General features: G+C 41.9%; 1 long non-coding RNA gene across 1 annotated transcript; it reads right to left on the bottom strand.

Annotated features, from left to right (window-relative positions):
* Positions 1-88: 88 nt before the first annotated feature.
* On the bottom strand, positions 89-22,752 carry LOC122422185. The gene is made up of 3 exons (XR_006263744.1): positions 22,742-22,752; positions 21,086-21,088; positions 89-219 (listed from the first exon to the last, which is right to left on the bottom strand). It is a non-coding gene; the product is annotated as an uncharacterized LOC122422185 (long non-coding RNA).
* Positions 22,753-23,892: the final 1,140 nt, after the last annotated feature.

The raw sequence follows: 23,892 nt of genomic DNA, 5'->3' as shown, positions 1-23,892 counted from the left end.
TTTTTCATAGAATTAGAACAAAAAATTTCACAGTTTTTATAGAAACACAAAACACCACGAATAGTCAAAGCAATCTTAAGAAAAATAGAGCTGCAGGAATCAGACTGACTTCACACTGTCCTGAAAAGCTACAGACATCAAAAAAGTATGGTTCTGGCACAACAACAGAAATACAGATCAATGGGACAGAATAGAAAGCCCAGAGATAAACCCACACACCTACATTTGCCTAATAAAGTGGGCAAGAATATACAAGGAAGAAAAGGCAGACTCTTCATGTAAAAGAATGAAATGAGAACACTCCCTAACACCAATCACAAAAATAAACTCAAAATGAATTTAAGACCTAAATATAAGGCAAGATACTATAAAATTCTTAGAGGGAAACATAGGCAGAACTATATGCAATAGCCAAGACATGGAAGCAACCTAAATGTCCATCAATATAAGAATAAAGATATGATACATATATACAATGGAATATTATTCAGCCATAAAAGGGACAAATTTGTGCAAATTACAGAAACGTAGATGGACCCAGAGACTGTCATACAAAGTGAAGTAAATCAGAAAGAGAAAAACAAATCTAATAATATCCTTTATATGTAGAACCTAGAAAAATAATACAGATGAACTTATTTGCAAAGCAGAAATAGAGACAGACACAGGCATAGAGAATGGATGTATGGATACCAAGTGGGGAAGCGGGGGATGAATTAGGAAATTGGGGTTGACATATAGACACTATTGTGTATAAAATAGATAAAGAAGCTACGGTAAGAACCTACTACATAGCACAGGGAAGTCTGCTCAATACTCAGTAATGGCCTGTACGGGAAAAGAATACTGGAGTGGGTAGCTGTTCCATTTTCCAGGGGATCTTCCCAACCCAGGGATCAAACCTAGGTCTCCCGCATGGCAGGTAGATTCTTTACCAGCTAAGCCACAAGGGAAGCCTGAGAAAACTGGAGTGGGTATTCTTCTCCTCCAGCGGGTCCTTCCTGACCCAGGAATTGAACTGGGGTCTCCTGCTTGGCAGGCGGATTGTCTACCAACTGAGCCATCAGGGAAGCCCTCTGTAATCGCCTATATGGGAAAATAATGTTAAAAAGAATGGTTGTATACACATGTGTAACTGATTCTCTCTGCTCTATATCTGAAACTAACACAATACATTACATCAACTATACCCCAATAAAAACTAAATTTAAATTTTTTTAAAAATTGAAGCCTTTTCTCTCCCCCATTTTTAGAAAACATTGTGTCCCTTATAATACATCTGTATTTCTATTTTTACAATATGAATTGGATATAAGTTGGAAAAGGAAATATGGCGATTTGGGAGAGTTTATCATCCACCATCTCCTAGAATGTTCTCAGTGCCCCAGGACCCTGGAATGAAATAAAGACAATCCCACTAGTGTCTCAGAGTGGAAAGAATCTACCCGCAACTCAGGAGACCTGGGTTTGTTCCTTGGGTTGGGAAGATCTCCTGGAGAAGGAAATGGCTACCCACTCCAGTATTCTTATCTGGAGAATTCCATGGACAGAGGAGCCTGGAGGGCTACAGTCCATGGGGTCACAAACAGCTGGACACAGCTGAGCGACTAACACTTTTACCAAGAAGAGGAAAGGAAAACTTGTCTCCCTAGCATTCTCCTGCCCCATTCCCATCCAACCATAACTCTTGTAGCTGAGCTGTTATCTACTTTTGATGCATCCTTGATAGAAAAATAAATGCTGGCATTTGTAACTGAGCTTCTAACTGTAATGTTGTTGAGTCAATAAGACATGTCTGACTCCCATGGACTGTATAGCCCGCCAAGCTCCTCTGTCCATGGGATTTCCCAGGTAAGAACACTGGAGAGGGTTGCCATTTCCTTCTCCAGGGGATCTTCCTGACTCAGGGATCGAACCCAGGTCTCCTACACTGTAGGCAGACTCTTTACCATCTGAGGTACCAGGGCAGCCCACATACAAATAAGATAAAAATACCTCAGATTATTGACTGTACTGCAACTTTATAGATTACTGATAGACTGTATCTCTAAACAGCATATATAGATCATATAGAGGTTAGTTAGCATAGCAACTAGCTCACTGTAAATGTTCCACAAAATCTGAGAGCGCTGAACTTTGAACTAATGCAGAAGAGCAGACATTTGGAGACTCAGCCCCTGGTCACCCAATTGCTCTGTATTATTTTTATAGTTCCCATCTCTCCTACTTCTCCAGGTTTTTGAATGCATCAAGCATTGTCCTTTAAAAAAAAAAAAAAACTATCATTTTAAGTCTTCTATAAAATCGGACCTATAAAACTGCTGCTTTTCTACCATTTTTGATCTGCAAAAAATAGCTACCTCATCAGTTAAAAGTCATTTTCCATCATTAGAGACTTTCTCAAGTGAATAAACAGTCTGGAAAAATTACTGTCTACAGGCTGAAATCATAGTATTATAGTTAGTTCATCCACTGAGCTTAAAGGGGCTCTAAGATATAGGATTTAGCTTACAGAAGCTCTCTCCACTACAAGCTTTGTATTAAAGCCCCTGTTATTACTTCCATTAAAAGGCTCTTCTTTTCTTCACAGTAAGACTTTTATAGGAAATCATATGCTGTGTAGCTGAAGATTTTAAAGACAATTTTTCTATGTAGAATCCAAAACTGTTTTCTACCATCCATAAAATCAAGAAACAACGAAAACTGTGGTTACTGAAAATAAAAGCCTCCTAGGCAACCATCTCATACAATACAAAAATAATCTAATGCTGGCAGAAACGGTCCCTTGGAAATAATGGCTCATTTGTTTAGAGTTCTACTGTTATTAACTTCTGGTGATTGGGGAGTGAGGAATGGAAAGGATGCCACAGAGAATCGTTAAGAACAACACACCAGATAGACAGAACCATTTAGATGACAAGCCACATAACGCACTTTGGATTAAAAGCAAACAAACATAGAAAAACAAAAATTTAAAACCACTGCTGGAGAGCATGAAGTCCCTGAAAATCTGGGCAGATTCTTAAACTCTCTACAAAGGAAGAGGCCATTACAATTTTATTGTCCCCAAACAGTAAGAAATACCAACCGTGTTTAAAAGGAGCTAGAAAAATAAAAAATAAAAACTCTTATCTGGAAGTTGGCACTGTTTAAATGAGAGATTTGAAATGCCGAGTGGCTCATGACCTTTTGTGACCTCTCATGCTCAGATGCTTCAGTGGGCAAAGCCTGCAAGGCCAGGCCTGCCCAGACCGCACAGCCCTATCTGGAACCTTCTCTGCCCTGCCAGAGAGCCTGGATCCCAGTCTTTGGGTTGTTTCTTTTTGTCCTGCACCTTTAGACTGTCACTCAAAATGACAGAACCAGCCTTTGAACTCGAAGACAAAATTAATCATTGTGTCCACATCGAAAAGTTTCCTGAACACCTGCTGAGGGCAGAAACTCTACTGACCTTCCAAGAAGGTGAGGGGATGATGGACCCTCACAAGCCCAGGACAGTGTGGATCCTTCTCCAACACAGGGCAGATACAAAGGGTGCTTACCTTCTCTTCCTGGGACTGACAACATCCCCATCGAGCAATACCAGCTAAAGGCTTAGAGCACACTTGCTCTCTTACCATTTCCTCCCCTATAGTTTCTCAGATTGGAAAACTGGATAATAAGTGCCCAGGCAATGAAGGACTCCTGTTGTGATTATTCAGATATGGGGAGGACAACTAGAATGCTTGCCTCCACACATAAGGCAGTTTAGGGATATTCACAGCCATTAACAGAAGATTGAGAGATATAGATCATATCAAGCTTATAAAATTAAATACTTTCAAATTATTAGATTTATTTGACTCATAAATAGAAGCTGGAAAATGATGTCAGGTTAATTTTCCCTTGAAGAAAGACTTTCACCTCAATTCATTTTCTAAAATTTTATTTTACTGTGGTAAAAATCACCAAAAACAAGACCCGGGCTGACTGTGGTTCAGATCATGAACTTATTACAAAATTCAGACTTAAATTGAAGAAAGTAGGGAAAACCACTAGGTCATTCAAGTATGACCTAAATTAAATCCTTTATGATTATACAGTGGAAGTGAGAAATAGATTCAAGGAATTAGATCTGATAGAGAGAGTGCCTGAAGAACAACCGACAGAGGTCCGTAACATTGTACAGAAGGTGGTGACCAACACCATCCCCAAGAAAAAGAACTGCAACAAGGCAAAATGGTTGTCTGAGGAGGCCTTACAAATAGCTGAGAAAAGAAGAGAAGAGGAAGGCCAAGGAGAAAAGGAAAGATATACCCATCTGAATGCGGAGTTCCAAAGAATAGCAAGGAGAGATAAGAAAGCCTTCTTAAGTGAACAATGCAGAGAAATAGAGGAAAACAACAGAATGGGAAAGACTAGAGATCTCTTCAAGAAAATTAGTGATACCAAGGGACCATGTCATGCAAAGACAGATACAATAAAGGACAGAGCAGTATTGACCTAACAGAAGCAGAAGATATTAAGCAGAGGTGGCAAGAATATACAGAAGAACTATACCAAAAAGGTCTTAATGACCCAGACAACCACAGTGATGTGGTCACATTCCTAGAGCCAGATATCCTGAAATGCAAAGTCAAGAGGCCCTTATGAAGCATCACTATGAACAAAGCTAGTGGAGGTGATGTAATTCCAGCTGAGCAATTTCAAATCCTAAAAGATGATGCTCTTAAAGTGCGGCACTCAATATGACAGCAAATATGGAAAACTCAGCAGTGGCCACAGGACTGGAAAAGGTCAGTTTTCATTCCAATCTCAAAGAAGGGCAATGCCAAAGAATACTCAATGTGCCTGCTAAGTCACTTCAGTCATGTCCAACTCTTTGGGCCCCTGTGGACTGCAGCCCGCCAGGTTCCCCTGTCCATGAGGACTCTCCTGGCAAGACCACTGGAGTAGGTTGCCATCCCCTCCAGGGGGACCTCCCTGAACCAGGAATCAAATCGGTGTCTCCTGCGCCCTCGCATTACAGGTGTATTTTTTCCCACTGAGCCACCAGGGAAGCCTAAGAATATTCAAATCACAACAGAATTGTGCTAATCTCACATGCTAGCGAGGTTAACGCTTAAAATCCTTCAAGACAGGATTCAACAATACATGAACCAAGAACTTTCAGACTTACAAGCTGAATTTAGAAGAGACAGGGGAATCAGAGATCAAATTGCAATATCTGTTGGATCGTAGAAAAAGCAAGGGAATTCCAGGAAAACATACTCCTGCTTCATTGACTATGCTAAAGCCTTTGACTGGGTGGATCACAACAAACTGTGGAAAATTCTCAGAGAGACAGGAATATCAGACCGCCTTACCTGCCTCCTGAGAAACCTGTATGCAGGTCAAGAAGCAACAGTTAGAACCGGACGTGTAATGACAGACTGGTTCCACATAGGAAAAGGAGTATGTCAAGGCTGTATACTGTCCCCCTGCTTATTTAACTTATATGCAGAATACATCATGAGAAATGCTGGACTGAATGAAGTACAAGCTGGAATCAAGATTGCCAGGAGAAATATCAATAACTTCAGATAGGAGACAACACCATGCTTATGGCAGAAAGCGAAGAAGAACTAAAGAGCCTCTTGAAGAAGGTGAAACAGGAAGTGAAAAAGCTGGTTTAAAATTCAACATACAAAAAACTAAGATCATGGCATCCAGTCCCATCACGTTAAGGCAAATAGATAGGTAAAAATGGAAACAGAGACTTTATTTTTGGGCTCCAAAATCACTGCAGATGGTGACTGCAGCCATGAAATTAAAAGACACTTGCTCCTTGTAAGAAAAGCTATGATGAACCTTGACAGCGTATTAAAAAGCAGAGACATCACTTTGCAGACAAAGGTCCATATAGTCAAAGTTATGGTTTTTCCAGTAGTCATGTACAAATGTGAGTTGGATCATAAAGAAGGCTAAGTACCAAAGAATTGATGCTTTTGAACTGCGGTATTAGAGAAGATTCTTGAGAGTCCCTTGGAGACTCAAGGAGATCAAACCAGTAACTCCTGAAGGAAATCAACCCTAAATATTCATTGGAGCTGAAGCTCGAATACTTTGGCCACCTGATGCGGAGTCAAATCATTGGAAAAGACCTGATGCTGGGAAAGATTGAAGGCAGGAAGAGAAGATGATGATAGATGATGAGATGGTTGGATGGCATCACTGACTTAATGGACATGAGTTTGAGCAAACTCCAAGAGACAGTGGACAAGGAAACCTGGCATGCTGCATTACATAGGGTTGCAAAGAGCTGGACATGACTGAGTGACTGAAGTGAAGGATACTCTACGTGAGATTTACTCTTAATTTATTTTCCCTGAACTTATTGATCATTGTCTCATACCTGTACGTTTTCTCTCTACAGAGTAGCTTTTCTGTTATTTGTCATAAAAATAATTGCTTCAAAGTGAAATGCAGTTAAATCAGTTATTTGATAAAATAGTGGTTTTATCTAAATTTAACAAAGCCTAGCAATAAAACAATCAAATCTGTTTATATAGCCATTTTAGACTAACACTTCTGAGATTTCTTCACAGTATTTTACCTTTCCAAACCAATTAGTTAATTATATAGGTGTCTCAGTCCTCTTGGGGCTACTATAACAAATTACCATAATCTAGGTAGCTTATAAACAACAGAAATTCATTTCTCACAGTTCTTGAGGCTGGAGACCTGAGATCAGGGTGTCAGCACGGTGCAGTTTCAGAGAAACCTTCCTCCAGGTTACAATCTGCCAACTTCTATTGTGTCAGAGAGGGAAGTAAAGAGCAAGAGAGCTCTCTAGCCTCTTCTTGTAAGGGGACAAATCCCATTCGCGAGGGCTCCACCCTCATCACCTAATTTACCTCTTAGAGAACCCATCTCCAAACACCATTACACTGGGATGTTTCAATATATGAATTTAGCGACTGGGCTGCTGCTGCTAAGTCGCTTCAGTGGAGTCCGACTCTGTGCAACCCCATAGACGGAAGCCCACCAGGTTCCTCCATCCCTGGGATTCTCCAGGCAAGAACACTGGAGTGGATTGCCATTTCCTTCTCCAATGCGTGTGTGCATGCTAAGTCACTTCAGTCGTGTCCGACTCTGTGTGACCCCATAGATGGCAGCCCACCGGGGGGCCGGGGGCACAAACTCACAGTCATAAACACAGCCAATCCTTATTTAACTATGGTCTCCCTTTGCAACACATGGACCCAAAGGAATCAACCCGTGTATGTAAACGACCACACTGACTCTTCTCCCTGACCAGCCCTTCTTCCCCTCAAGCTGTAAACCACACCCTTGCATCTTTCAAATCTTTATCTATTTAGGCTGATCCAGGTCTTCAGAGCTGCACGCGCCTTCTCTATTTTGTCAAGAGGGGGCTACCCTCTGATTGCAGTGCTCAGGATCCTCCCCACAGTGGCTTCTCTCGTTGCTGAGTGCAGGCTCCTGAGTGTGTGGCTCCAGAGCACAGGCTCAGTAGCTTGGTCGAGGCTTAATCGTCCTGTGGCATGTAGAATCTTCCTGACCCAGGGACTGAACCGGAGTCCCCTGTATGGGCAGGTGGATTCTTCACTACTGGGTCACCAGGGACGTCCTCACATCTTTACTCAAGTATCACCTCAGTGAGACCTTCCCTGCCCAGTCAGTCCAAAATACTGCTGTATTCCCAGGATCTCGAAGAATACAGACGTATAATAAACAGGAAATAAAGACTTACTATATGATGGAAGGAGAGACTTGTTTACTTCAAAATGTGCTTTGCAATCATCTTTGAAGTCACTTTACTATGAATGGAATTTATAGATGGTCCCTAACTTATGATGCTTCCATTTAATGACTCTTAGACTCTACGGTGGTATGAAAGCTGTATGCATTCAGTAGAAATCATATGTTAAGTTCTGAATCTGGATTTTTCCCGGGCTAGCAGTATGTGTTACCACACTCTCTCATGATTCTGGGTGGCAGCTGCAGTTTTCCAGTCAACCACGTGACTACAAGGATAAACTACCAACACACTTAATCACTCTGGACGCACACAACTATTTTGTGTTTCACTATCAGTACAGTATTCAACAAATAACACAAGATATTCAACACTATCATAAAATAGGCTTTGCCTTAGATGATTTTGCCCAACTGCAGGCTAATCTAAGTGTTCTAAGCATGGGTAGACTCAGCTATGATGTATAGGTAGCTTAGGTGTGTTCAACGCATTTTCCACTTGGGATACTTTCAACTTACAATAGGTTCCTGAGGACATAACCCCATCGTAAGGTGAAGAATATCTGTATATATCCAGGAAAAATATATCATGCAAAGTTCTTTGCAGGACAAATCAAACAAACTAAAACAAACAGTGATATTAAATGTGATATGTAATTTTTAAATATTATAGAAAAGAAGAAAGGGCAAGCTCTGTGGGGGAGAAAAACATACAAATTTTATATTTGTATCTAAAGGCCAATTCTCAAAAGGGCTTTACAGCGCTCACAACTCTACAACAATAGCGTGCATGGTCATTATTAAATGAATAAACAGATGAGTTGACTATAGTTTACTGTGGGTATTCAGTTCCTTCATGGGTGACTGAAGAGGCTGCTAAACTTCATGAACTGAAACCAAAGGAAAAGATTTCCCTGAGATGCTGACAAGCTCTCCCTGCCACGAGTTTGATGTTTCTGAGCTGGAGGTGCAGTTGAACAGCAAAAGAGACTTCCTGTAGCTAATGAGGCTTTTTGCAGGTGCCCTACACTGAGGAGGCCTCACAAAAGTCAACACTGTGTTAGCGATTGCTCAAGGGAACTTTCTGGAGCCTAATTGGGCTTTCCGATATTGTCATTAGGCACAGCTATTGGCGTGCCCCCAGGTGACCCAGGCTGCCTGCTCTGGACTCACCGCTGCCTTCCTTCAGTGCCTGCTAGAGAAATGCTTACCATCTGTTGAGTCACAGGAGAGAAAGAGCAGAAAAGGATCTAGTGTGAGGCTTGATGGCAGCCCACAGCTGCCACCTAAGCTCTCAGGAGAGCTCCTTCATAAGCTGGATAGACCAGTTAACAGAAAGGGCAACAGCAGTGTCTGTTTTGTCCTTTGTGGGGGGACAAAGGTACACCCACGGTGCCTCCCTTCCTCTGCCTTCCACCGTCACTTGCTGTGAACTTTCTTCTCCCCCTTACAGTAGGCTGAGCTGTCTAAATTCCATGACACGGGCATACCTTGGAGATACTGGGGTTTGATTCAGACCACCGAAATAAAGCAAATATCCCAATAAGGCAAGTCACACAAGATTTTTTATTTTCCAATGTATATAAAAGCTATATTTACATCACATTTAAAAAAGAAAACAGTGTATACACCTTCATGAAAATAATACTTTATTAGTAATAAATGCTAACCATCATCTGAACCTTCAGTGAGTCAGACAGTAACAAAGATCACTGATCACCATAATAAACATAGTAATAAAAAAGTTTAAAGCATTACCCAAACGTGAAAGAGACAGGAAGTGAGCAAATGCTATTGGAAAAAATGGCACTGAAAGACTTGTTCGACACAGGATTGCCACAAAGCTTTGGCTTATAGACAACGTGGTACCTGCAAAGCACCATGAATTGAACTGCAGTGAAACTCAGTATGCCTGTACTCTCTTGTCACTATTTTGATGAAGCCTGTCCAGGGAGTGTTGCTTTAATGACTGAGTTATCATCATAGAATAGGAGATCTCAGCTCTTGAAGAGCTATTTCATTCCACTCTCACCTTGTGAAGAAAAGATGAATTTCACAGATTAATTCACTTTCTCAAAAGAAAAACACATTCACCATATTTTTTCCCCCTAAAAATGAGCATGCCATGGTTTCCTATTAGAGCATGGTGGTTTAGTGGCTAAGTCGTGTCCAACTCTTGCAACCTCAAGGACTATAGCCAGCCCAACTCCTCTGTCCACAGGATTTTCCAGGCAAGACTACTGGAGTGAGTTGCCATTTCTTTCTCCAGGGGAATGAACCAGTGTCTCCTGCATTGCAGGTAGACTTTTTACCACTAAACCACCAGGGAAGGCCTATTAGAGTATGGAGGGTAAATAATACAAAAATGTTCAGCTCCTGGACTCCTTAATCACGTAGCACTGCCTCTTATTAGGTATGTATGATTGGGCAATAAAAATATCTACCACTTAGGGTTGTAGTGAGAATTAAATGAAACCATGTACATAAAATAGTTAAGACCACGCTGGACACAGAATTTCTCCATAAACATTTACTGTTAACTGAAATGGAGCAGGACGCTATGGTCCTTGACCCCCAGGGCCTCAGCCTGCCTTTTGCCTGTGAAAAAAAATTTAGCCAAAGAATAAATTTTATTGGAGAAGTGAGAAAATGCAGAAACAAAACAGTCAAAGGAGACCAAATAATAATAATTTAGTCATTAAGTGTGGTCAAGGAGCTTTAGTTCCTTCTCAAGGGCCACAGTCTTCCCTGGATGGCTTGGGGGTTAAAAAAAAAAAATCTGCCTGCAATGCAGAAGATGTGGGTTTGATCCCAGGGTCAGGAAAATCCCCTCGAGGAGGAAATGGCAACCCACTCCAGTATTTCTTGCCTGGGGAAGCCCATGGATAGAGGAGCCAGGTGGGCTACAACCCATGAGGTTGCAAAGAATTGTACACAACCGAGGTGAGTGACTAAGCACCCACGCAGCACAAGGTCTACAGGTAAAACTGAGCCACCTCCTCCGACGGGTCTTACAGATACTGAAACCCCCACCAGGTGGAAGAAGTTAACGACACGAGGACCTAACTGTCACCATGACCCGAGCTGCCACAGTTCTGGGACCTGGCCTCAAAGGAAAGGGGACAAACTGACCCTGGGACTGAAAATGGCCAATACTTAATCAACATGACGCTGGGCAGACCACAGGTGACCAATTTCAAGATGATGCTCAGGGCTGTCTGTGCTCTTTCTACACATAGCCCCCCTCTCCCCAACCCTGTCTATAAAAGCTCTTACCCACTGAGTGTTAATGGGAAGGAGTTGACCTCTGGACGGACCCAACAGGGCCCCTCCCCCTCCCCCCCACAGAGGTTGCCAGCATCCAACATAAAGCAAATTTCCCTTTCCACCAGCTTGGCTTCTTTATTGACTTTTGCACAAGGAGTAGCCGCACCCCACTTATGATGCTGTTACAATGATTTCTTGCTATAACTAAGAAAAACCTAGAGTTTTTTCCTACAGCATAGGGGGGAAAAAGTCTTTCCTTCCTACGCCTTTCTCTTGTTTTTCTTTCCTGTATACCTCCTTTACTACTCAACAACAACAAAAAAAAACACTTCACTTCTGACACTTCTAATCACCAAATGTCTTGGGGTTTTCCCCACACCACCCATTTCTCCAGCCCAGCTGGGTGTCCTACAGTTTAATTCAACTCTGACACCATCTACTCAGGTATAGCATGAGATTCCACAGAGTCGGGGTTCAGTCCCACCAGACTGCTGCCCCTCACGGGGATGCTATTTGCAAACCTAAATGTCACCTGTGCTTCTGACCTACTAACAATAGAGCTTCCAAAGACTCCATCCTTGAATTTAATGTGCCGAAGCAGCACACAGAATTCACACAAAGACTTACTTACCTTAACTGGATGTGATAAAGGATACAGGTGAACACCCACATAGAAGACTCAGGGCAGGGTCCCACAACCTCTTCAGGTACCTTGCACCATCCAGGAAGTTCACCCAACCCTTTTGGCGGTTTTACTGCGGTGATATTACCTAGGCATGATTGACGGGCCCATTGGCCAATGATGATTGACGCAACCTCCTGCCTTTCTTTCCCTGGAAAGTGGTGGGTGGGACTGAAAGTTCTAACCTAATTAACTTCATTGGCTCCATCCGGCAGCCAGCCCTCAACACTTAAGTGCTTTCCAAAGGTCAGCTCATTAACATAATAAAAGATAATTGTATTCTTCTCCTCCTTTAGGAAATTCTAAGGGTTTTAGGAGCTCTGAGCAAAAAAGGGGACAAAGATCTAAAATATACTTATTTTAAATCACAATATCACAATGTGAGAAAAATGCATTAAACTCTTCTTCCCATGAATATGTGATACATTTAGAGAGTTAAATAATATCACTGATGCCTCTTAAGTATATGCATTTAGCAGACGGGGAGGAGATAAACGGTGATTCATCCACAGTTCTAACTGCATTTCAACTGCAACTGGTCAACTCTTTTCACCAGATTTAAGAAGTAATTAGCAGGCTTGTTTACTTCACCATCTCCAGCGCTTCTTCAGCATTTGGTTTAGGTGCTAATTAGCAGTAAAATAGTTGAGAAGACACAGTTGAAAAGAGAAGAAACTGACAAAAAGAGGAGAAATCTGGGGTCCAGGCTGGTCCTGAACAAGCAAAGGCCCTGAGTTAGTGGGCAGGCGCCCCATGCAGTCAGGGGGCTCATAGGATTTCCTCTTTGAATTCAGGATCTGCTGGGAGCTGTGGAGGAAATGTGAACAGCTCTGGGCCCTGTGGGCACGTTGTCCCTTTCTACTGCTACAAACCTAGGGACAACTGCAAAGGTTTAAATAACGTTAAGTGAATCTGCCGGAAAACCCTGGGAATTTCAGCACAGCACCAGCAAGAGGCCCCAGTTTAGGTGATGACTGGTTACAGGATGTGGTCTCCTGACTGGTAAAAGGTCAGCCTCCCTCCTGTCTGCACCCTCCAGAGCAACAAAGCTCCACGCTCTGGGACTTTGGCTAAGACTTGGTCATCTGCCCAAATCCATCCTCGCTTTTCTTCTGAGGTGGTAAGACTCTAATGGGCCTGAATTTTCAGAGCAGCAAGGCACACACCCTCTTTTCCTTCCACTGCTGCCTGAGTGTACCGGTAAGGCCCAACGTGTGGGTCTCTGAATCACCATGTGAAGGAAAACTATCCAGTTGCATCCACACTGAACTGCTGTGTGAACCAGCTATGAAATTCTGTTGTATTTGATCATGTACATTGGGGTTTAGCTGGTCCCAATTCATACACTACCTTCAGTTCCACTGCTGGAAACAGACTTTGGATTACAGTTTATTCCGTTGTCCAACCCCAATAAAAGACAAATACACCTGGGATATATAAAATAAATGCTTTCTTAGTTATTTTCTCCTTAGTGAGACAAGTGAGTCAGAAATTTCCTGAAAAGTGATTATGACATGGGTCACAGAAAAGGGGACATAAAAAGGCAGGAACATATGTAGGAAGGGAGGAGAGATGAGGATCCCAAGAGAGTAAGTGAGAGTGACCTTTAAGTCTTTCCCAACTTTGCGTGGACTCCTCTAAGGATGTGATGGATTGAATAAGACCAAACCCTATCCCCTCTGTGTTTATTGGATAAATGGCTTTTCTCCCAGCCTTGCTCAGAAAACTGTCTGCTGTTCTCTGGGACATGTTTAAAGGAGTTCTTCTCTATTGACTGAGCACCTACCATGTGTCAGCTAAAGTACACACAAGGTCCCAAAGAGCTGCTTCCCCCTGCTGGAATTAACAAACCTCAGATTCTTACTGCCAGGATTTCCACAGGGTAAGGTGGGGTTCACACCTCGTATTCCAGGTCACCATGGCTGAGGATCCCCTTGGACAGCATGATGACTGATATCTTTCATAAAGGTGCCTGCTTGCAAAGGAAGCTTTGATCTACTGAACTCATTTTGGCTCCGCTGCTAACCAAATACATATTTCTCATTATAAATCGCAGTAACACAGTATTACACAGAGGAAAAAAATATTAAACTCATAATATGAATATGTGATAAAGTCAGAGTGTTACATAGTATCACAGACATCTCTCAAACATCTGTGCTTATGAGACCAGGAGGAGACAAAGAATGATTATCCACAGTTCTAAGTGCATTTTAGCTGCAACTCATCAACTCTGTTTTCAGCATTCTTAAGGAGTAATGACCAGGCTTGTGTTTATTTTACCATCTCAATCTCCTTTTTTACCATCTATCGTGTATATATATATATATATATATCTCATATATCAGATTATATATATACATATATATATATAATTGTATAATAGTTCAGGTGCTAGTCTACAGTGAATCAGACAAGGGTCCTCCTGACTCAAACAGCCATTTCCAAACTACTTCAATTTAGTAGAAGAGCATTTATTTAATACATACTGTGTGCTAGGGATTCAGTGTTTGTTGGAAAAGGAGAGTTTTCATTCCAACCCCAAAGAAAGGCAATGCCAAAGAATGCTCAAACTATCACACTATTGCACTCATATCACATGCTAATAAAGTAATGCTCAAAATTCTCCAAGCCAGGTTTCAACAATACATGAACCGTGAACTTCCAGATGTTCAAGCTGGTTTTAGAAAAGGCAGAGGAACCAGAGCTCAAATTGCCAACATCAGCTGGATCATCAAAAAAGCAAGAGAGTTCCAGAAAAACATCTATTTCTGCTTTATTGACTACACCAAAGCCTTTGACTATGTGGATCACAACAAACTGTGGAACCTTCTTCAAGAGATGGGAATACCAGACCACCTGACCTGCCTCCTGAGAAATCTGTATGCAGGTCAGGAAGCAACAGTTAGCACTGGACATGGAACAACAGACTGGTTCCAAATAGGAAAAAGAGTACATCAAGGCTGTATATTGTCACCCTGCTTATTTAACTTTATGCAGAATACATCATGAGAAATGCTGGGCTGGATGAAGCACAATCTGGAATCAAGATTGCAGGGAGAAATATCAATAACCTCAGATACGCAGATGACACCACCCTTATGACAGAAAGTAAAGAAGAACTAAAGAGCCTCTTGATGAAAGTGAAAGAGGAGAGTGAAAAAGCTGGCTTAAAACTCAACATTCAAAAAACGAAGATCATGGCATCTGGTCCCATCACTTCATGGCAAATAGATAGGGAAAACAGTGGCTGACTTTATTTTTGGGGGCTCCAAAATCACTGCAGATGGTGACTGCAACCATGAAATTAAAAGACACTTGTGCCTTGGAAGAAAAGCTATGACCAACCTAGACAGCAGATTAAAAAGCAGAGACATTACTTTGCCAACAAAGGTCTGTCTAGTCAAAGTTATGGTTTTTCCAGTAGTCATGTTTGGATGTGAGAGTTGGACTATAAAGAAAGCTGAGCGCCAAAGAATTGATGCTTTTGAACTGTGGTGTTGGAGAAGACTCTTGAGAGTCCCTTGGACTGCAAGGAGATCCAACCAGTCCATCCTAAAGGAGATTAGTCCTGGGTGTTCATTGGAAGGACAGATGCTGAAGCTGAAACTCCAGTACTTTGGCCACCTGATGTGAAGAGCTGACTCATTGGAAAAGACCCTGATGCTGGGAAAGATTGAAGGCAGGAGGAGAAGTGGATGACAGAGGATGAGATGGTTGGGTGGCATTACTGACTCAGTGGACATGGGTTTGGGTGGACTCCGGGAGTTGGTGATGGACAGGGAGGCCTGGCATACTGTGGTTCATGCGGTCACAAAGAGTCGGACATGACTGAGAGACTGAACTGAACTGAGGGCGTTGACCTTCCTCTTTTTCCTTTAAGATGAAGAACTTTACCCGTATGTAACATCTGTCCATGTTCTGGGAGACTGCAGTTCAGAAGGACAAAGTCAGCCTCCACTAGTGCAGGACCTGAGGGGCGGGGAGGATCCGGGTCTTTGTGGACATAGGCTCGACAGAGAGCCTTCTTCCTTGTCTCCACTCCCAACCTTCCTCCCTGATCAAGGCGTCTGACCTTTCCTCAGCTCTTGGCTCTTGATTCAAATTGGCTCCTAATACAAAACCCTGGATCCACACCAAACCTCGGTTCTCCGCCTAAAATCTTGGACCGTTATTGAGGAATCAAGGCCAGAAACAAATAAAACCTCTATTCATCAGCTTCCATTTCTTGCAAGACTCACAGGCTGTTTCAGGAAGAGTTCAGTTACCAGCTCTCTCCCTGATAGGGGAGGACATGAGGCCATAATGGTCTGTTTACTCCATTCATTTCTAAGCCAAACAGGAAGCCCAGTAAACACTGCTGTTAGCTCTTCCTGAAACTGAACTCTTATTTTAAAAACTCTTCATGATTCACCCTCTTCACTTTAGTGATCATTAAATCCATTTATTTAATCCAAAGGAAGGAAATATATAAAATCCTAAGTAAGTGCAATTGAAACAAACACCATGGACATTGCATGAGGCAATCCACTGATAAAACCCCATTTCATATACAGAGTCCTATGTTTTTAGCAACAGGAAAAAAGAACTCAGACATGTTCAGTTGTAAGCATGACATTTATTACCACATTCCTCATATTGTTAATGAGGTAGCTCTATTCCCTGTAAATGAACAACTTTTGAAGAAAATGATTGCTTTTGCTCTCCCCTTGGTTTGGCAGGTTCTGAAAGGTTGTGGCACACATGTCCTCCTGTAGGACACACACCTTGCCGTAACCAAGCAGGATCCTACTGGGCCTTCTCAGGTCAGACCTCACTGCACCCATGTTCTCTACCTGCTTCTTGTCTGTAGCAAAACTTTACCCTCCTAGGCCTTCCCTGGTTCAGGGCCCCCTGGTGACTCAAGATGGCATTCGCCTACAATGCAGGAGACCTGGGTTTAATCCCTGGGCCAGAAAGATCCCCTGGAGAAGGAAATGGCAACCCACTCCAGTATTTTTGCCTGCAGAATTCCATGGACAGAGGAGCCTGGTGGGCTACAGTCTATGGGGTCTCAAAAAGTCAGACATGGCTGAGTGACTAACACTTTCATTTTCGGGCCTTTCCTGAGTTCCAAAGAATAAATTTAATCAGAGAAGTGAGAAAATCCAGAAATGAAGGAAAATAGTCAAGAAGACAAAATACTAATAGGTTAGCCACTAAACAAAGTCAAGGGCCTTTAGCTCCTCCTCAAGGGCTATAGATAATATTCTGAGTCATATCGTCGAGCTCTTTTGCAGATTCTGAAACCCTCACCAGGTAGGAGAAGTTAACTGTATGCTAACCACAAATGCGCAGGCCCCAGACCAGTTGGAACCAGAAGACTGAAGATGTTGACCCCTGGTCACCTCACCACCAGCCAATCAGAAGAATGTCCATGACCTCATCTCACACCCCACCACCGTCTCCCTCACCCTGTCTTTAAAAATCTTACCCTGAGAGCCGTCGGGGAGTTCAGGCCTTTGAAACATGAGTTGCCTTGACTCCTTGTATATCTCCTTACAATAAACACCACACTCTCCTTCACCACAACCCAATATCAGAAGATTGGCTTTCCTGGGAGGGGTGAGTGGACCCAAGTTTGGCTCAGGAATTCTGCCACCACATGAAAAGTAAGGGCAAAGTCTCTCCACCCACTCTTTCAAACTGGGTGGAAAAATCAGTAAGGAAAAGTGGAACAGAGAAAGGAAGCCCGATTTTGGCCCAAACCCCTGCCTGCTCCTACCTTATCTTACTGCCAAAATGAAGCTGATCTTTACTCCTCAGCTTTTCCCATCTGGTTGAGAACTCACAGGAGATTCACTGCAAGCAGGGGGTGGATAATCAAGGAAGAATATTCACTTCCTTATACATAAACTCAGATATTTGGTTTATGAAAACTGTTTTCAAAACTTCATTTTGAAAGTAGAAATTCCAATATCCCTTGTGAATGGTTTGTTGAGTTTGTTGTTGGCCAATTCGGGATCACCAGTGAGTTTCACTGGTGATGACCAGGTTGGCTGCCTGTGACATGTGCGACCGGAACGAGAGGACATTCAGAAACCCCAGTCTTTGTGGAGAAAATCAGGGGTGGGGTGAAGTTCTGCTGACGTCATGTCTGTGATTCTAGGCTCCTATTGTGATTGTTCAAAGGAAAAGAGCAATCATGATTTAATCAGATTTTCTAAATATTTATGAGCCACACTCATTTCTAATGCATTATAAAGCCCCAAACTGAATTTCCAACCAAATGTGAAATCAGCACAATTGTAAAGTCTTTTTAAAGGTGTAATAACTTAAAATATATAAATATTTCACAGCTTTGTACACTACTTTGTATTACAAAAGGATTTCTTCAAGATAAAGAATGAAACTATAAAGTTTCACAAATAGAAATGAGTCCATTGGCTCATTAGACATTTACAAGAGGAAATATTCTTTCCCAGAGGAGTTTTGCCAAATTTGAGTGAATTATATAGAATTTATTTTGCCTTGGTTTTCTTACATTTTTGCAATATTTAATATTTTGTTACTTGTGAAATATATTTTCAAGGCAGAAAACTTGAAAAGCACAGAAAAGCAGAAAGAAAAAGAATAATAATTAATTTTTGTACTCACAGATGACTGCTGGTCATCTTGCCATTCCTCATGAGTGTGTGAGGTATGTAAGTGTGAGAGCCTGTAAGTGTGAGCAGGAGTGTGTACCCATATGTGTGTGAGTGTGTGTCTCTCAGATGCTAAAGGGTCCTTTTCTGCTGACCCAGAGTCTGGCGCTTTTGTGAGCCCAGAAGGCACAACTATAGGTACTTGGCCATCTCTCCATCCCAAGATAGATTGGGCTGGAGAAACCAGTTTGGCAACCCTAACTCTTGCTTTCTGTAATCTAATTTAAAACAAAACAAAACAAAACATGACCCTTTCAGATTTACTTCTCATCATTCCCCCAAACTAGCTTCCTCTGTCATGAAAACTATCCGTATTCCCTGCAGAGGCCTCACCTGCACCCACCTCCCAGGTCACGCTTTTACATTCCTCAGGGCTCCTCTCCACCCACCCAGGATTAGCAGGTAAAAATTTTGGCCTTAAGTGTGGGGAGGAAGAGATATGGAATATGTATTTGGGGGACATATCAGATTCTAGTCAAGTTTAAGTTGGGCTTAGAAAAGCCATAAAGGGACATTGCCAACGCTGTGGAGAGGAGGGTGGGGAGAGATTGGTTCAGAGACCAACAGCCATGGCAATGGACAGATTACAGTGCTCTTTGTGGTAACAAAATAGTGCTAAAATCGCAAGGTATGGATGCAGTTGCATGGTTATGTGCCTTGGGAAAGCTCCCAAGAAAGTCATTTTCTATAAAGACAAAACTATGAATTGCCAGCCAGATGCAATTAATACCATTTTATTAGACATTTGGGTTTGCCTTTCATTGCACAGGTTCCCCGTGTGATGGAGCAGTTATGATAAATACGACCTCTGGCGTCAGAGCACTCACATCCCGGCCCTACCCCTCCTGGCTGAGAGACTGAGCAAGTTACCTCACTTCTTTATACCTCACCTTTCTCTTCTGCAAAATGGGAGCACTTGTATAGCAGTAAATGGAAGGCTGTGTACCAGCAAAGGGCTTAGAACAGTATTTGGCTCATAAAACGCTCTCAGTAACTGTTCGCTTTTTACCCCGAAAAGGAATAGAATAGTATCTACATAGACTTTGGCTTAAACGGGTTTATTTAACGGGTAAAGTTTAACAAGGTTAAATTCCAACAGTTGCTCCAGTCACCAAGTGAATCTAACTACGATAACGTCCTGTTAGAGCTGGCAAAGGTCTTATTTCACAGCCCCTCCCCATTTTCCTGGTAAAACAGCTCCCGAGCGGGGAGATTTCCACTCTATTGTGGCAGCCACCACCTGGCGCAGTCAGGCAAATGACTGATCCTCTGTTGCCCTCTGGTGGCACTTTAGGGAATTTTTCTTAGGTACAATGTGCTTTGTGTAGTCAGTCGCTCGGTCCTGTCCGCGTGGACTGTAGCCTGCCAGGCCCCTCTGTCCATGGGATTCTCCAGGCAAGAATGCTGGAGTGGGTTGCCATGTCCTCCTCCGGGGGATCTTCCCAACCTATGGATCAAACCCAGGTCTCCCTCATTGCAGGCGGATTCTTTACTGTCTGAGCCACCGAAAAGTCCAAGAATACTGGAGTGGGTGGCCTATCCCTTCTCGAGGGGATCTTCCCAACCCAGGAATCTAACCGGGGTCTCATGCACTGCAGGCAGATTCTTTACCAGCTGAGCTACCGGGGAAGTCCTTATGGCCACTAGTAGATAAGAAACTTGTAGGGGATAGTGGTGCTAAGTCGCTTCAGTCATGTCCGACTCTCAGTAACCCCGCGGACTGCAGGCTGCCAGGTTCCTCTGTCCATTGAATTTTCCAGGCAATAATACTACAGTGGGTTGCCATTTCCTGCGCGAGGGGATGTTCCCGACCCAGGGATCGAACCCGCATCTCTTATGTCTCCTGCATTGGCAGTCAGGTTCTTTACCACTAGCGCCACCTGGGAAGCCCAAGGATAGTACAGTTGACCTTTGAGAATGAGAGAGCAGTCGTTAGGAGTGCCAACTTTAAAAGCAGTTGAAAACTCAGGGATATATTGTAGCTGACCTTCAGTCTCTGCAGTTCCAAACCCAAGGTTCCCCACCAAGAATCATCACAGCCTTTTTCCTGTGCCTGTGTGAAGTCCCTCCATATCCTTTTCTGTTTTCATATTAGGTTGTTAACATATGCAGTCTCTCTATACAATGAGTGACTTCATACTTTTCCATGTCTTTTAATTTTGCTTATAATATTTTTCCTGCATAGAAAGTTTAGATATTTATACAATCAAATGTATGAGTTTTGTTCCACCCAGGCTTCTGAATTTTGTCTACAAAGATCTTTTTTATTTAAGGTGATTTTTTTCTTTTTTGCTATCACTTTATTATTTTTATGGTTTCTTTTACATTTTTTGGCATTTAAATAATTGAGCTATCTCTAATTTGTTTTTGTGAAGCAAATAGGAATTTAGCTTTTTTTCCTCCCCTAAATAACACTATATAGAATAATCTGCTCTCTTCTGGTTGATTTGAAAGGCGACATTGATCATATACAAAATTTCAATTTTGGGGGGGGATCAATTTCTCTTTCTGGATTCCCCATGCTATTTCATTGTTCTTTCTGTCACTTGCTACACTAATAATAAACTATTTTAGAAGTAGTAGACTATTACCACTTCTAAAAAGAAATATTAAACTATTTTAGAATGTATTAAAATACATTTTAGCATCTAGTAGGGCTACCTTGTTACAAACATTTCTTTTTTTTAACCCCTAGAATCTTCTTGGTTAATTGCACATGCTTGATTTTTGTCATACAAACTCAAATTAAAATAAAATTCTACAAGAAATTTTATTGTAATCATATTAGGAAACAAATTAATGGAAAACTGACACCTTTACAATATTTTATAATTACATACAAGATAGTATATATTTATCCAATTAAGTAAAGCCTTTAAAACATTTTTAATAGGCTCTGTAGATTTCTTGTTAAATTTATAATTAGGCATTTTAATCATTTTTGTTGCTATTATAAATTAAATTGACTATTTCTTTCACTTTTATTTTTAATCTGGAGATTTTCTATGTTAAAGAAAGTAATGGACTTTATGTTAATTTTGAGAAAAGAGACAAAATTGTTGACTAATTTTTCTTTCAGTTTCTCTCTGCTTTTCTGGTTTCACAAATATTATCTGCATAAGTTGGGAATGTTTTTTTTCTTCTTTTCCAACTTTTATGCTTTAATTTCTTTGTTTTTCATTTGACTTTTGGTTAATACTACCCAGAATTGATCAAGAAGTAATGGAAATAATGGACTTTTTTGTCTTGTTCACAGTTTTAAAATAGGAATATTCCCACTGTTCAACATTAAACAAGATGAATTATGGTGTGTCCCTTCCTTTGTGCTCTTAACATATATTTTTTTAAAAAAATAAGCTTGTGTGCAATGAAATATTTTCTATGAGGCACAAATTTTGCTTAAAATTGCAGCATCATTTGTAAAGAACATCTTATAAGTGAGTTCTATTTGTACTACATATGTAACAAAATTTGTTGCACATTTTTTCTCTTATGCTTTAAATAACTTAATGAATGTACTAATTCTGAAAATTTTACATGTGAGGATTCATAAATATTCCATACATGACATCATCTTACAGAGAGACAAGCTTGGATACAAACGAAAAATGTATGTTTTCAATGAAGTTTTGTCATTTGCAGCAACATGGATATCCCTGGAGGGTATTATGCTGCGTGAAATAAGTGTGACAGAGAGAGACAAAGACTGTGTGATATCACTTGTATGTGGAATCTTAAAAAATGCACAGTAGTGAATAAAACAAAATAGAAGATCGTAGACATAGAGAACAAACTATTGCAGTGGGGAGGGAGGAGGGTCGAGATGGGATAGGGGATTAAGAGGTCCAGCTATTAGGTGTAAGTCCATAGGTCTTAAGGTCTTGATTAAGCTATAGGTCTTCCGTAGTGGCTCCGTCGTAAAGCATCTGCCTGTCGATGCAGGAGACATGGGTTCAATCCCTGATCTGGGAAGATCCCACATGCCGCGGAGCAGCCAAGCCTGTGCTCTACGACCACTGAGCTTGTGCCCTAGAGCCCGGAACCTGCGGCTACTGAGCCCACAGGCCACAAGTACTGAGCCCAAGCACCCTAGAGGTCACGCTCTGCAGCAAGGGAAGCCACTGCAGGGAGGATCGTGCACAGGGCAGCTAGAGAGCAGCCCTCACTTGCCACAACTCGAGAAAAGCCCCACAGCATCGAAGACCGAACACAGCCAAAAATAAAGTTTTAAAAAATTAAGTTACAAGGATGTATTGTACAACATGGAGACTAATGCAATTATTTTATAATAACTAAACTGCAATATAACCTTTAAAATTGTGAATCACTGTATTGTACACCTGAAATTTATATAGTATTGTACACCAAGTACAGGTCAATTAAAAAAAAAAATCTCATTAAAAAAGCCTTGAGGGTTGAGGGGAAGAAAAGAGAAAAAAATGCTTTCACTGGTGATAAAGGAAATTTGTATACCGGGACCCGCAGAACGGAGGCTGCCCCAGTGGTCTGGCCCATGTCGCAAATCTAAGTCAGTCCACATTTCCAGGAAACAGGAAGTGTGTTCCTTGTTTCTTACTGTCAAGGAAATCTAATATACCAATAACAACCCTCAAAGTTAGCTTTGGCTTGCTTAAAAGGGGCTCCTCAGGTGGCTTAGTCGTAAAGAATCTGCCTGCTGATGCAGGAGACATGGGTTCGATCCCTGGGTTGGAAGGATTCCCCTGGAGAAGGGAAAGGCTACCAATCACAACCCTCCAACTTGGCTTCAGGTGGCTCACCTGAGCCTAGAAAACAGCACCTGCTAGCCTTATAAGGAAATCCTCGACCTCCTGGCCAATCATGCCCTTTTCCTGATTTGCCTCCTGTAATGCTCTATAAAACTTGCTCTTGAGCCCAGAACCCTCAGGAAGAGCACTTCACCACGTGGGAAGCACTGTTGTTGTTCCGTTTCTAGGTCATGTTTGACCCCATGGACTGCAGCATGCCAGGCTTCCCTGTCCTTCACTATCTCCCAGAGTTTCTCAAACTCAGGTCCATTGAGTGAGCAATACTATCTAACCATCTCATCCTCTTCTACCCCACTCCCCATTTGGCCTTCAATCTTTCCCAGCATCAGGGTCTTTTCCAATGTTAGTTCTTCCCAGGGTGGCCCTAGTGGTAAAGAATCTGCCTGCCAATGCAGGAAAGATGAGTTCAATACCTGGGTCGGGAAGTTCCCTTGGAGCAGGAAATTGCAATCCACTCCAGTATTCTTGCCAGGGAATTCATTATTGGAGGAGCCTGGTGGGCTGCAGCCCATGGGACCACAGAGAGTTGGACATAACTGAGCACATAGAACATGAGCAATATATTAAGAGCTATTAGCAATGAGCCACTTTTGTCTTGGAATGAAGCCAGTTGGTCACAGTGTGTTATTTTTAAAAGTGTGTGCCAAATTATGTTTGCTATTTTGTGAGTTTTACATAGTTACACCTTAGTAAAACTGGTCTATGAGGTTTATTTGTTGTTATTTTGGATGTTTTT

Source organism: Cervus canadensis, chromosome 19 (assembly GCF_019320065.1).
Source record: "Cervus canadensis isolate Bull #8, Minnesota chromosome 19, ASM1932006v1, whole genome shotgun sequence".
NCBI lineage: Eukaryota > Metazoa > Chordata > Mammalia > Artiodactyla > Cervidae > Cervus > Cervus canadensis.
This window is presented reverse-complemented; position numbering and strand designations above follow the sequence as displayed.